Raw genomic sequence first — 14285 nt, forward strand, 5'->3', positions numbered from 1 at the left:
CACAAATTGCAAGCTTTCCCAACGTTACGATACAGATATATTACACTCGAATCAATGAAAGTTATAGTACCTTTATCTAAAATTGTCTACAATTTATTTGACAAGGGATTTATCCCAAGTACGAAGCCGATATTAGATAAGCTTTTGCACAATGATAGAGCTTGTTATGTTGGAGCTAGCGATACATGGTTTTAGGTGCTACTGGTTAGTAGTTTACGCGAAATTTAATGTTAAAGTTTCGGTGCAGCGATAATATACTGGAACCGTATGGTTCGATACTGTAGCATAAGCAACTTTTCCAACGGTAACAGCATGGCGTTAGTCGATAGAGCGCCTGCTTCCCCTGCACATGTTACTTTTATGCGTAAGTTTGAATCCCATCGACTGACTTTCAAACAAAAATTGTACAGACTTTATAAAAATTTTATTAAATACGCAGACCTAGCTACAACTGAAATCGTGGATCCTCCAATTAGAAGCAAAACTTTGTTAATATCGAAGTTTAATTCAAAGAATCTTGAAAGATTCCGGTAGTGTTTGCAAGAGACTTTCGATAACTCGAAGAAAACTTTTCTATCTCTTAAGTTTATCTTCTATTATGAGATAATTTTCTTTCAAGTCTTGTCTCGAAGGTAGTAAATGATTTTGGGTAAAAGTTGAGGAGACATATAGAATTTCTATGAACTTGCATTATTTTCGTGTGTAGAACTCACCCTTACGTCGCTTCCTATGTGTCGGGAAACGCAGTGTTCGACGCCTCGCGATTCTGTTTCCGTCGTGCACGTAAATCGAAAACATCGTCGCGCGGTTTTTGCAGAAGCATCGTTAGAGAAAAAAAAAAAAAGGAAAATGTTCGCGTAAAAGCCGCGGATGCAGCAGGAAGCATTCCAGCCCGCGTCAAAGGATCGCGTAACGTTTCATCGGCGATGTTTGTAGACGGGTGCACGCGTTTCACCAGCGTACGGTAAGTTGACTGTGCCGGTTGCCAAAGACAGAGTCTCGTGCTTCCAAAGCATTCTCGAACGGCGGCTGTAGCGTAACTCATGCAATATACACCGACACTTACTTTGTACCCCGACTGAATTCGACTCCAGTTCGAAGGCAGACTTCAATTTTCTTCGAATCGCTCCTGGGCAGCAGCAGGCGTCTCGATCGACTCAGCTTTTCCTAACGTTCTCGATAAACAATCTAGCACAGCAATTGGTAGTTCGAAAAAGAACACCGTACGAGCAGTGAATTTCAAGTGAATTTGGTATATTTAAAAGTAAAAATATATAACAAGCTCTTAATTACTTTCGTACTTTTAAAACGTAATATTTAGAGCATTCAGAATATTTCTATTTCCAATGCAGACTGTACTTTTCCATTTGTTGGTACACTACATGCTATTTATCGCGGAACATGTCTTTATTTATAACATTTTTCCTGTTCCACGTGTAATCGTGAATATGAATATTTACCGTTGTACCTTTTTCATTTCGTAACGCAACGTTGCATTCGCGCATACGGAACTGTTTCAACAAACTGTTTTTCGCGTGCGCTGCGATTTACCGCGCTCAATTTGATGTATATAGCGGGATATAAACGGTGGTTATTTGTTTTTCGTTTCATTTCATGGCGGCGACTGTTACTCCCGGGATCTGTCGACGTTTCGACAGTTTTTTTCCTCCCGTACTCTATTAGTTCACGACAGAAATAAATAAACGATCGTAACAAAGTTATGAATTTTCTTTTAAGGAAAACTTTTATCCGCTTTTCTTGTCGTATAAATTAAAAGGAAATAGATACTTTTAATATTTTAAAATTCTTTTTCGTCGTCGATTCGGAGTGTTTATTTCTGGCTTGGAAAATCTGGGAAATATCAATGGAAAAATTTCGACGTGTTGAACGGGTTTTTGTAAGTCGAATCGACGAAATCCTCTCGAGGACAGGACAATGATTTACGGGATCTGGATTCACGCCTGGGAAACGGGAAAACGCGCGCGCTCGCGTGCGTTTCGTGGGGTGTGCGAAAAGCACGGCCTCATGAAACATTCATGCGGACACTGCCACCGTGACACCGCTTAAAACTGCGTGCAAAAAATGCACAAACTCGGCGCGAGGGTGATATAGGCACGTTCAAACGATTTCGCGGTTACGTGGTTTTCCGCCTTGATTTCACGTGAGCGTCTCTCGAAACGCCCCTTCGTTGTTGCGTCGTATTTCGTTACGCAACCCGACGAACCAACTGCAGTAAACTGTCGAAATTGCGGCACCCCAAATAACGGAACATTCGAGCAAACGGCGGGTCCAGAGCCGACACACGGTGGTTCAGAATCCGAAAATTCTGTCCAAAATCCTAAATACACACGCAACGGACATCGTACGAACTAGAGATCTCCATTTCACGTTAAAATACGCGTGTAGTTAATACATCCGTGTTCTGTTTAACACACGGGCTCCAGCGCTGGGCAATAGTTATTTCAAACAACAAATAAATCGATTCTATTTAGTATCTTGCGATTTACAAATGCGTAAATAAAAATCCGGTGAGTTTCCCTTGTCAGCGTAATCAAAACTCATAGAACGCGGAGCAGAAATCGACCTGGACGTTGAAAAGTTTGGGAATCGGATAATCAGGCGGTAAAGTTAATAAAATCGTGCGGCTCAGTGTAGCGACGAACCATTTTATTTCCGCCCGATACGATGAAAAAGGAAGTCGAGGATCAAGAATGAGCAGACACCGTCGATCCTGCGAACTGTAGATTTCGAGCGACCAATCTTCCTTAAACCGATAAAAGAGTTTTCTCGCGTTTATGGACGATCAGCCGTTGGAAACGAAGGATCTGTTACCATTCATGGCTGGTCTAATAATTCACCGCGAAGTTGGAAAGCACAATGGTACGAGCCCAGAAAAATGCGATAAAAAATCGTCCCGCTAATACTGCATCATTCTTCATTACATTAGATCATCCCATAAATTCCTGCCCAATTTTTTACACGAACTTCCAGCAATATTTAAAATATACCATTGAAAACGTTATTCTTGGTCCAAACATTTTCAACCTTCAGATTGCATCTAAAATATGTGGAATACGCAGAACAAGAAATTCAGTTTCGAGACCTTCCAGCTACGAAACAAATTTCAATCCGTTTGCCCCAATTTCTATTCATGTTTTCTATAAAAATATGCACTCGCGCTAATGCCCGCGGTCTCATTATAATATGAAATTTCCAAACGCTCGGGGGAAAGTTGAAAATTTAATTTTTTTTTTTCTGCGCATTTCGTAGTTCGCCGGAACACATCGTTTCGGGGCCAGTGTCTGGTGTTCCCGTTTTTTTCCCCCCAGCTCGGTCGCATTGGATTCTATTTTGGAGGATTTTGCGTGCTACGGTTAGCTAGGACGAAACGAGCTGCCTTATTACCGGCCTACTTAACGTGCCAACTGCGTGCTTACGCGAAAATTCATTTAAATTAATTGCTCCCGTGAACGCGGCCACGCAGCTTTTAATTTCCCCGCTAGATAGTTTTCCGGCTTTCATAACAGAGAGACGTTCGTCGTTAGCGCGTGGCGAATTAAATCCGCCGTTAACGCGCGTCAATTACGTTAATTAATACGATGCGATAATCCGACGCGTTAATTGACTCGTTATCGTTCACCTTTACGCCGGGCGTTTGTCTGCGTACGCGCTTCGTTGCACTTTATATCGATAGTGTGACACAGTCGGGACGATATTCGATTGAGAATAGTAACGAATAATAGTGAATGGAAGTGATATCGAGTCGATATTACCCGTAATAAATTGTCGGTTCATATTCAATCGTTTTGGCCTCCACGAGAATCGACGCGTGTTAATTATACTAAATGTGTGAGAAGAATAAGAACGACCGAAGTTATAATAATTCCTCGCATAAAAGTGAATGGAGAATGTAGAATACAATTTCTCGATATGAGTTATCGTTTTAGAGAAAATTGAAATCAAACATTCGTGGGGCACGAATCGTTGCACTTTATATCGTTGGTGCGAAGGAATCGAAGTAATTGAATAATTAGGGTTGCATAGGTGGACAATTAAGCTATCAGGATACTCTAGTCGAGCTACGAAGGCTGACTGAAATGTCTGACCCAATACGACTTATTTTACTTCTTTTCTTCTTGTAATGCAATGTGGTTCACGCGTCTGACCATTGCTCGTCATTTCTACTTACATCACTGTTTTTTTAATAATTGCTCTAGTACAGTAGTATCTATTTATCCTACATGCTACTATTATCAAAGTTTACAGTAAATTATCAAACTATCAATTACTAAAGTATTTATATATTGAATATTAAGCAATATACAACAAAATTTATTTTCTTGCTTTTGTATTTATACCTTATAGCCTATAATTTTATATTCCAACTAGTGTTTGGAAATGATGATAAATCAAAATAAAATTCTAAAAGGTAGATAGGAAACTGGCGAACAAAGGTGTCATTTTTTGAACCGCAACACTACGTGGTTGGAAGAGGAAGTAAAATATTTTGAAGACGATCAAATTTGATATCTACCATTCATTAGCAACGTGGCTATCATCTGGATGGTTCAACAATTTGTTGAAACGATGCCAGCAAGAAGATGAAAAGAAATACAAAAACTACCGTAGACGGTTATCGCAGAGGAACTGGTCTATACAGGATGGACAAGTTTATACGTAAAAGGAAAACGTGACGCTGCAACTTTACTTCTAAAAGGAACGACGACTTCTCCATCACGTGCTACCCATATCAAAAACGCTTTTCACTTCGCACCAACCGCGAATGGAAAACTAAACAAAGAAGAACCATCAGCAACATTTTTAGATGGAAGGATGAGTAAACGATCGTGCATTGCTATGCAGTACCGTTTGAATGTATAGGTGGCAAGATACTCCATCACATATTTGCCACGTTGCAGAGAAGAAGAAGCATTACGAAACAAGAATAATTTTTACTGTACATTGACAAGCAAAACGACGATATTGATTTATATTAACTCCTTCCATAATTGCGTCAGCTCGGATTGTTCGAGTTGACCGCCGCCGTCTCGCTAACTATCGCGGTTTCTGCCTCGTTAACTGTCGCGCGTTTATCCCCTCCGCCGACGTTTCACTCTCTCGCGCTGTTTCTCGCTGTTTAACCGTATCCTACTCTCTAACTATACGTCACCTGGTCTCATTGTTTCTGCCGTCCTCGAGACGTACTCCCAGAGACTAGTCGAGCCCACGACATTTAGCGAAGCAACTCCGTACAATGGAGACTTAATTTAACTCGCGACGTTCACGGACGGTCTTGACCCGTAACATAAACGTTTCGCGACCAGACCCTACCATAATACGGGAACTATGCCACTCCGCGCGATCTGATGAACTCCGTCGCCGCGAAATTGCATTACGTTCTAATTATTCCTCGTAACGGCCGGTTTAAGCGAGCCCGTGGACGCGTTTCAATTACTTTCAGCGAGCAACCGAAGTTATTAATGTTTTGGAAAATAGATTAATGGCTTGTTTGACGCGCGCCGACACATTAATTGCACTAACGGAAAGCAAAGTGTATTTTGCGGTCGCGTTTCGCCTGTTACCCCACTGTTTAACTTCCCGTTAGAAAGCCCCGAACACGTAATACAAAGGCATACATGAACGTTCGTTGCGTTACAGTTTCAAACCACCCTCGAAGTTCCGTTTTCGCGGAACTACGGCCGCGCGGCTGCCTGCTCGCGGATTATTACGACGAATAAAAAGTTCCAACGGTGGATGTTCGTCGGTTTGTAGGGCAATCTTGATATGGATAGGCCAAGAAACTAACGGCCATTTTGAAAAGCAAATGGGATCACCCGAATATCTCCGGTATTTATAGCTGTAGGGTAGAGATGACCCACTTTGTTTTTTGAAAGACAGTAAAAAAAACGAGCGATCGGTTGGTTGATGTTACCAAAAAATCAGACAATATTGACTATTAATCCTTACGTCTCGTCGACGTTAAACAAAATAAATTTCGACGTAGCTATAGAATGCAAATGTTAAAAAATTTCCAATTGGCTGAAAATTAAAATCCTCGGAGGAAGCTTCACGGATATTGGTCTGGCATTCTACGTGTTAATGGCTCGATGTAATTCGATCGCGGCTTAATTATTCAATCACGGCGAACATCCAGTGACGGAGTATGTGGATCGTCGCTGAATCCCCGCGTATATAAGCCATCGATCGGCGTCTCCCTTCTCGAAATGAGAAGACATCATAAATATGATAATCGACGGTTTAGACGCCGCGTGTTCGGCATACCGATCAGTTTCTCATCGATTCCCTCGTCTATCGTTCGCTTCGCGCGACCGAGACGGAAATTCGGCGTCCGTGCGATTCGTGATGCACATTTAATGCTTGCTACGAAAGTCCCCTTAAGAAAGACGTGTTCAACTGAGAACTTGGAAATCTATAGGATTGTAGGATCTCCTTTGGATCCTCGCGACAGATGTTTTACGTCCCCGTAATCTCCGTTCTATCCAGTGGCGGATAAAAAGGGAGGGAGAGCTATAAAGGCTCAAGCTCTTCCGTTGACCAACAAAACCTATTATCTGAATCATATCAAACGTTGAACGATCACCAGAACTTTAATATTTATATTCCCATTTTCCTATAAAAGTCTTACTTTCTATATTTTTAAAATAAGTTCAGACCTCGTAAAGCGATGACTTAAACCCCTCTTAATTTAAAATGGCCCATTATTTAAAAATATTTCCGTGAAAGACCCGAAGTGTTTCGATCTGCTTAAGATTCTCCTTCGTTCAAGAAACCGCAGGTCTTCGCTAAAGTTCGAACATCGTGGAAACGTAATGGAAACACGAACACCAGACTCGCATTACGCGAGCCCATCGACGTCGTTAATTAATCAAGTGAATTTCCATAACCCTGGCAACTCAACGCACGTCGTCAAAGTGTTCTTCTAAGGGTCACGATGCACGAGCGCTCTTAATTATCGTCCAGCGAAGGCTGCTTTGAGTCGAACATCGGGTATTCGATTATACGCTGCCATGAATGTCCGTCAAAGTACGATCGCTAAACGGTGGTAATTAAACGCCTACGAACGACCATATTTTTCTTTTTCGCAAGAGGGTACCACTCAACGCCCACGCGGACAGCAGGGCTGAGGAGGTTGTCGTATTTGGAGCGCGTTTATAGTAATTAAATATATAAGTATACCTACATCAACGGCAAGGCAAATATTATTTTTAATTTGTAAATCCATCAAAGTGCTTCAAGCTTAGGAAAAATATAATACTTGTTTATCGAAGATGTACATTTGTAGTTATTCGAAAATAGATATATACACATTTGTGACAAGATGGCGGTCTTCGCTGAAGAACGTAACTTCCTTGGTATTTCAAATTACGTTATAATATTTATCATACTTATTCTAAACACTGTATACTCGCATAAAGTATAAACAAACGTTTGTCTTTTCGTCAAATAGATCGCCTGTTCCATCGGTACGAATAAAAGAGGTTCTATAGTAGTTCGGTATTTCATCCGGAAATTTCGTAACGGAGCGTGCTCACCGAGGACGTAAACAACGCGATTGCATTCGTCAACCGTGGTTGGTACACATTTCCTCGGACTTTCCACGTGTCTACCCCGTTCTCTCCCTCTGTTTTTCTCCAAGTTTCGCTCTGCCTCGTCTCCTCTCTTTCTCGCTCCTTTCAGCGGCCGAGAATTAAAAATATTTAATTAAAATTAATGAAACATCTACGTCACACGCACGGGAGCAGGATAGGTGGCAAGCTCGGTAATTGGAGAGGTCTGAACCGCGGGGTCTCCGCGCCCTTTTGTCCGCGTGGTACCAAGCATCCTCTTCCGTTCTCGCCACCATAGGGAGTCTCGTTCACCGTCCCCCCTTTCGTGGCCTCTACGTGACTGTTTCGTCGAATATTTTTCCGCGTTACCTTCCTAAACACAATGGGTAGATTTATGGAACCTTGCATTTCCGTTTTCCAAACCTCTTGAGGCTGATCCAACGCTCCGCTCAGGCTTCGATCGTTTGGTAAAGTTGCCCGAGTTGGAATACTTTCCACCATTTTTACTTCCCCAACAGTTACACTGGGTTACAATATAAATATGTTTGGTCATATTCAATAACTTATTCGTGAACTCTTGGAACTAGAACAGTTTTGTACGCGCGACTAATAGGATGATTTTATTGTGTGTTTTATTCGGTGCTTTTTTATTAGCGGATTAATGGAGATTCTCGGGTTCGTCGTTAAATATTGGTTCGAAATGATCGTTCGACGCGACGCGACGTTGGAAAAATATTGGACCGTGAATGGGATTCAAAGCCGTGTTCGAAAATTCACAGATGTTTTCTGAAGAACAATGCTCGATTATCCGATTTCTGTGACTGCGACCAGTCGTTTAATCCAGAAGAATTTTTCGTTTTGCTATAAAACGGACTCAATCAGGAATTCGATTTCCAACTCGTTTATTGCGCCATTGTAATCAACAAGTTCCATAAAATTCTACATATTAAAAAAAGAAAAAAACAGTAACGAAAAAAGGGAAAACAAAAAGATCGAGCGAACGGTTTCCTCGTTCGAAATTTATTTTCGCTGCGATGAAAATAGCAATAAAAGTTATCGACGCAGAGCGTGCGGGCATTCTTGTCTCTAGATTCTTTACCAGCGTAAATCTACCCCGCGGAAACTATTTAAAAATAAGGAGACATTTCTTTTGCGCGACGTTATCATTAAACGCTCGCGGAAGTTTTGTTCTCCCCTTAAACGAAAATCCAGCGGATTATCAGATTGCGAATGGAAGCACAATGTAATCGTCACGGTATTCCGAGATTTTTTTTTTTTTAACCTCTTTCTCTCTCTCCTTTATAAATCCGACTGTACTGCAAGGCGTACGAGGGTGTAATTAAACTTCAAACAGTGCGTTCCGCGGGCGTCGGTGGTAGTTGCGAGAAGGGGAAGCGGGAGGGGAAAAAAAATTTTAATCACGCTGCGTGGATCTCCGTTATCGGCGATGCCGCGGGAACTTCATTTTCTTCGGCGGGCGCGCGTCACCATCGCTGCACTGCGAGAAAAATTCAATTTTCCAGGCAGTTTTCCGTGCGTACCGCGCCCCGTTGGGCTAACTAACCGGTTTACTTCCGATCGTGAGAAATAATAATTACGTTTCCGCTGTCGGGGGCTCCGCGCATGCCGGAAACTGAATACCCAATTAAGCACGCATCGTCGGATTGATACAATTAAAGTGTAATTTTAGCACGAAAACTCCCTATCGAATTATCGATACGCGGGCGCAGCGATATACACGGCTAGCAATAAAATAATCTGGCACACGACCGTATTTCATTCTCGATCGTTTGCTATTAACTAGGGGGGTGGTAACTTCTCAAACAAGTCGATCTATGTGAATAAAATTAATACAATTTTTATGGCATTTAGACTTAGAATGGGTTTACATTTGGGGTAGTGATCATGCTTTGTCCGCCATATTAAATGGTGTGAATCTGAATCTGACTCCAGGCTCGAATTCAGCGATTCTCCGGACCATTTGAAAACCCATATAGTTTGAACGTGCAGCTGCCCACTTCGTTCCTTTGTCAGTTTTTCAGATCCGCCATACACATTTTCAATCATAAAAAAAAAATGAATTTATACCCAGGAACAAGCCCGGTTATTACCATTCTTTAAATCCATCTATAAATACAGAAGAAAAAAAAGTAAAATAATTAGAGCCGAGGTTCTGCGTATACCAGCATGACGTCAATTTTCGACTTTTCATTTTTTGTCAAGCTTTCGAGACTTCGGGCCACTCTGCGTCGGTTATACGCGACCGGCGCGCTCGATGCGTTAATTAATCAAGGTTTCGAAATGCGCAAAATTTTCTGGGACAACCTAATACTTTCGTCTCGTTCTCCCACTCCGTCTCAGTCTCTCTCTGTCGATATGACGATACGCGACATCGTGAATTCGTCCGAGGCCTGACCCTTTAAGCCAGACAGACTTTTCTATGGCCTCCACCTGCAAAGCTGTATTGTAGTGGGCCCTCCCCTCCCTCAGCCCCTCGCGCCTCTCGCAAAAGAGTTTTTTGCTTCGTGCTCGCACCCACACGGCCGCGCGATCCTCTCGACGCGCGCGCAGGCGAGGGGAGGTGAAGGGGCTCGGCTGGCGTACACGCGTGTATACACATTCACGATATATCCCATATCGTTCCGCTCGGGCACGGAAACTCCCTCCCACCCCCCCCCCCCTCACACCCCACCCCTCGTCCCACCGAGGAGGGCTTTCGAAGCTCGCGCCTCTCAGGCCAGACTGTCATTTCGATCCCGAAAGAGACTTCAGCGGTTCTCAGCGAGGCTGCATTTTCATCGCGGAGGGGTTGGTGGGAAAAAAATGAGGGTTCGACGCCAGCCGCCGCCGCCGCGCGACTTCCGGAACGCGAGCCCAGCGATTTTAGTCTGCCGCGAAACGTTCGGTCGCGGCGCTCGACGACGCTTCGAGGGTTCCGCGCCGTGTTTAAGGGATGCTTTCAGGTAGGCGTGTTTCAGGGAAACGTTCAAAGGCGATTGTCTTCGGATGTCTGGTATATTTTTTACGCAATCGACGGATGATCTTTCGTACTTCGACGCTCGAAATTATTAGGGGTTTGCTGGTAATTCGGTTAAATTTTCAGTCAAGCCCGTTATTTTTTAAGGTATTGTAAATATAAAAATAGATGTTTGAAAGAAGAGTCACATCCACCCATGATAAAATACAAATATGAGAGAAATAATTACACTGAATTAAATATTAAATTATATCTAGTAGACGAAGGGAAATTAAATTACTTAAACGAATAGAAAACACGAGAGAACTATGATTTGATTTCGCTCGTAAAACTCGTTAAGAATGTAATGTGACAGAACAGGACGGAGCGAGTTATTGAAAATAGCAGCGAACATAAGTTTCACTTTTCAGTTGTAGATGCGTCCGTATGATTTCTGCAGTCTGCACTCGAGGCTCGAGCAATTCGACGATATCAATTATTGCACTAACCACTGTCTCGTAATTTACTTAATCTTTTCCACATTTCCCGCCATAGTTGAATTTACGGCGAGACCGCCGGTGATAAATTTTTATTCCCCGCTGCACCGAACGATCGTTCGATAAATTATACTCCACTTCGCAGACGAAGCTTCGCCGAAGTTCGTATCTTCGTTCCAAAATTCGTAATAGTTAACTTTTTTTATTTTCCTACGGACCAGTGAGCTTGATAACAACCGTTGCACTCGAATTAGCAATATTTTTATTCGTTTCAATCCGTTCGAAACGATGCGTCCGAGAGTTTTAAACGTCCGTGTTAATTTTGTGCACGGTATTATTTGCATCTAAAATTTTGCTGCTGCCCGCCATATGGATCGTTCATAAACTACTGTTTGTTGACCGCGTTTACACGAGCTTGTAACTGCAAACAGTTTCGAACTGTCATGAATAGAAATTATGCGCCGTTAAGTCCGATAATCCCGTTAGATTCATTGAAAGCAAATGCAAATGTTAATACAATAACTCTGAATTTAATTCGGCTAGCAATTAAAATTGATTTTAAGAAATGCAATTTCGACTGTCGTTGGCCGATAAATATACTCTGTTTAAATAACAAAATTCTTTAAATTTAGAATAACTAGAATAATTATACCTCCATTAATTGAACATCTTTATTTTGCGGCTGCAGTAGATGAATTTAATTACACGTAGTGATATTATAATCCGTTAAGTGCAACCTTGCTCACTTTACTCCTCCGACGCTGCATAATTTTATTAAACAACATCGTTGGTAATTTTTCTTAAGGAAAAAATCGAATATTCATTATTCATATAAAAAATTTACTTTACAGTGGAATATTTTTTTATTTCATTTGAGAAAGACTCCTGTCTCGTTTTACGCTGTTAGAATTTCAATTTCTATCACTTGTTGCTTGTATTTGTTTTATTTCCTAGCCATACAATTCAGTACTCGTGTTCTTCTCATACCTGAGATGCTACAGAGACCCATTTATCTTCGACTTCCACGTTTCTTCCTCTCTTTAACGTTCTACGGTTGAAATCGAACACGCGTTTAAAGGGAATAAAGGAGATAAGAATAAATAGAAGGGTGGAACTTGGAGGAAATCGTAATTAAATATGGTAAAATAAATCACCCGGTAGAATCGACGAGCGCATGCAACGAGTGGGCCCGTTGTAACGCTTCAGCTAGTCCCTCTTCCGCCTATTCCTCCTCCTCCCCGTCGACTTTACCCCCGAAGAGAGGGACGGCGGCAGAGAAGCAGCGTCAGGAGGGAGAGGGTGAGGAGAGGTCGTGCAGACACCCCCTGTTCTCCACCCCGCAAGCCGCCCACGCCATGATCAATATTACGCCCCCGAGCTACGGCATCCAAACCGACCTCGAGACGAACTTCTTCTTGTTCGAAGCATCCGACCAAGGGGAAAATGCAACTTTCGTCCGCGAAAGTTCCCGAAAGTGCGCGAAACCGGAAGCCAGAAATTAGAAAGACGAGCGGGGCGGAGGAGGGCAGACGACGCGGCCGGATAGCGTGAAAGAATCTATGAGGAAGGTTCAACAGACGGACCGAAGGTTCATTTTCGGTCAGATTTGATACGAGTCGACGCGATACCGGAAACTGGGTCTTCGACCGTTCGAATAATTCGATATTCCAATTCCAGATTCCAATTCCAAAACATACTGACGCATTTGAATAATATTTAAATTATATTTCTGGAATATTTAATTCACCGACGTGTTCGAATATTCAAATACGCAAAAATTCGACACATATCCCCCGCTCTGATCGTAGCGTTTTGACGAAACCACCATCAGGACTTGTTCTCGGGTCTGTGATATTTTAGGGGCTGCACGTGTCACGTGTCAGACCATGAATTGAACCCTACTTAACGCGTTGAATGCCACGCGACCATTGGGAACGATCCATTCAAAGTAACACTGATTTTTTGACGCCTTCCCGTTTGTTTCCCTAGATAGATGATTTATTTAAATTTACATTTATTATTCACTTGCGTGAGTCGTTCAAATATGTAACATGTAAATACTGTAGCTTAAATAATATCTAAATAAGAAGTGTGATCGTCTGAATCATGATTCATCGATTGTTTCAGTATGTTAAAAATGGCTGAACAAATGTTACCGATATGCAACGCGTTGGATGACCAATCGAGGTGTCAACTACAGCCCTGGGAACCCCAACTCATGAACTTATTCCAAACGACAGGCGAATTACGGTAGAAAAAAAAATAGCTGAAAATTGTAAAGCAAGCGTTGGCACCGTTCATTCCATTATTCATAACAAACTAAACTTCCGTGAAACTTGCGCAAGGTGGATTCCAAGGCTATTCCACCGACAGTCACGAGAAAACGAGACTTCGCGTGCACGGGGAACTCAAACAGCGTTATTTGGTCGAAGGGGATGAATTTTTCGAAAGTATAGTGATCTCGCGATGAGACTTGGATCCGTCACTGTGAGTTGGAATCCCAACGGCGTAGCATGGAATGGAAGCATTCCAATCCTCCCGCCAGAAAAGAATTCAAAACTCGTCCGTATACCCGGTAAAGCGATATTATCGATCATTTGCAGCACCAATGACCCAAATTTTTCTGATTTTTTTGGAAGAACGTACTATCGATAGTCGGTTCTTGAAGGAGATGCTTGAAAATAATGAGAAGCCTGGGATATTGTAAAAACAACTTCTATGTTGGATCTAAAAATGTATTGATCGTTTAACGTCCAAATATGAACGGGCTGCAATTATCTTTCAACGATTGCAACCATAAGTACTGCTCGGTGAAAGTTCGTTTCTCCTGCAAGAATTTTAGAACATTCCTGCACGGACGCCATAGCAATCGTATTTTTCTTACCGCCTTGGGTCACCGTTTTCATGGAATTTTTCTTTTTAAGACTCGTACTATATTTACAACAAAGGAAAGAAGGAGGATGCTTACGTTCAGACCTCCATAAACCATTTTTACGAGGATACATGAAATGTTTCGTTCATACGTCCGAAGTTGATAATAGAAGGCATCAACGAATGGAGTTGCTCTCTGATGTTCTTCTACCTATAATTAGTTTTTTACGATCGGTCGTTAGAAATCGTTCGGCTCGTTTACAGAGGGAGAAAAACATCGATGCGCCCCGCATATCGGTCGTTCTTTATCTCTTACCAATTTAGACGTTCGCGATTTAATGCTATAATTTTACACGGATTGTAAGTTTCATTTTTCTCGTCGCGTTAAAACGA

This window comes from Colletes gigas, unplaced genomic scaffold, assembly GCF_013123115.1.
Source record: "Colletes gigas isolate AHSC1104 unplaced genomic scaffold, ASM1312311v1 Colletes_gigas_Sc00004, whole genome shotgun sequence".
Lineage (NCBI taxonomy): Eukaryota > Metazoa > Arthropoda > Insecta > Hymenoptera > Colletidae > Colletes > Colletes gigas.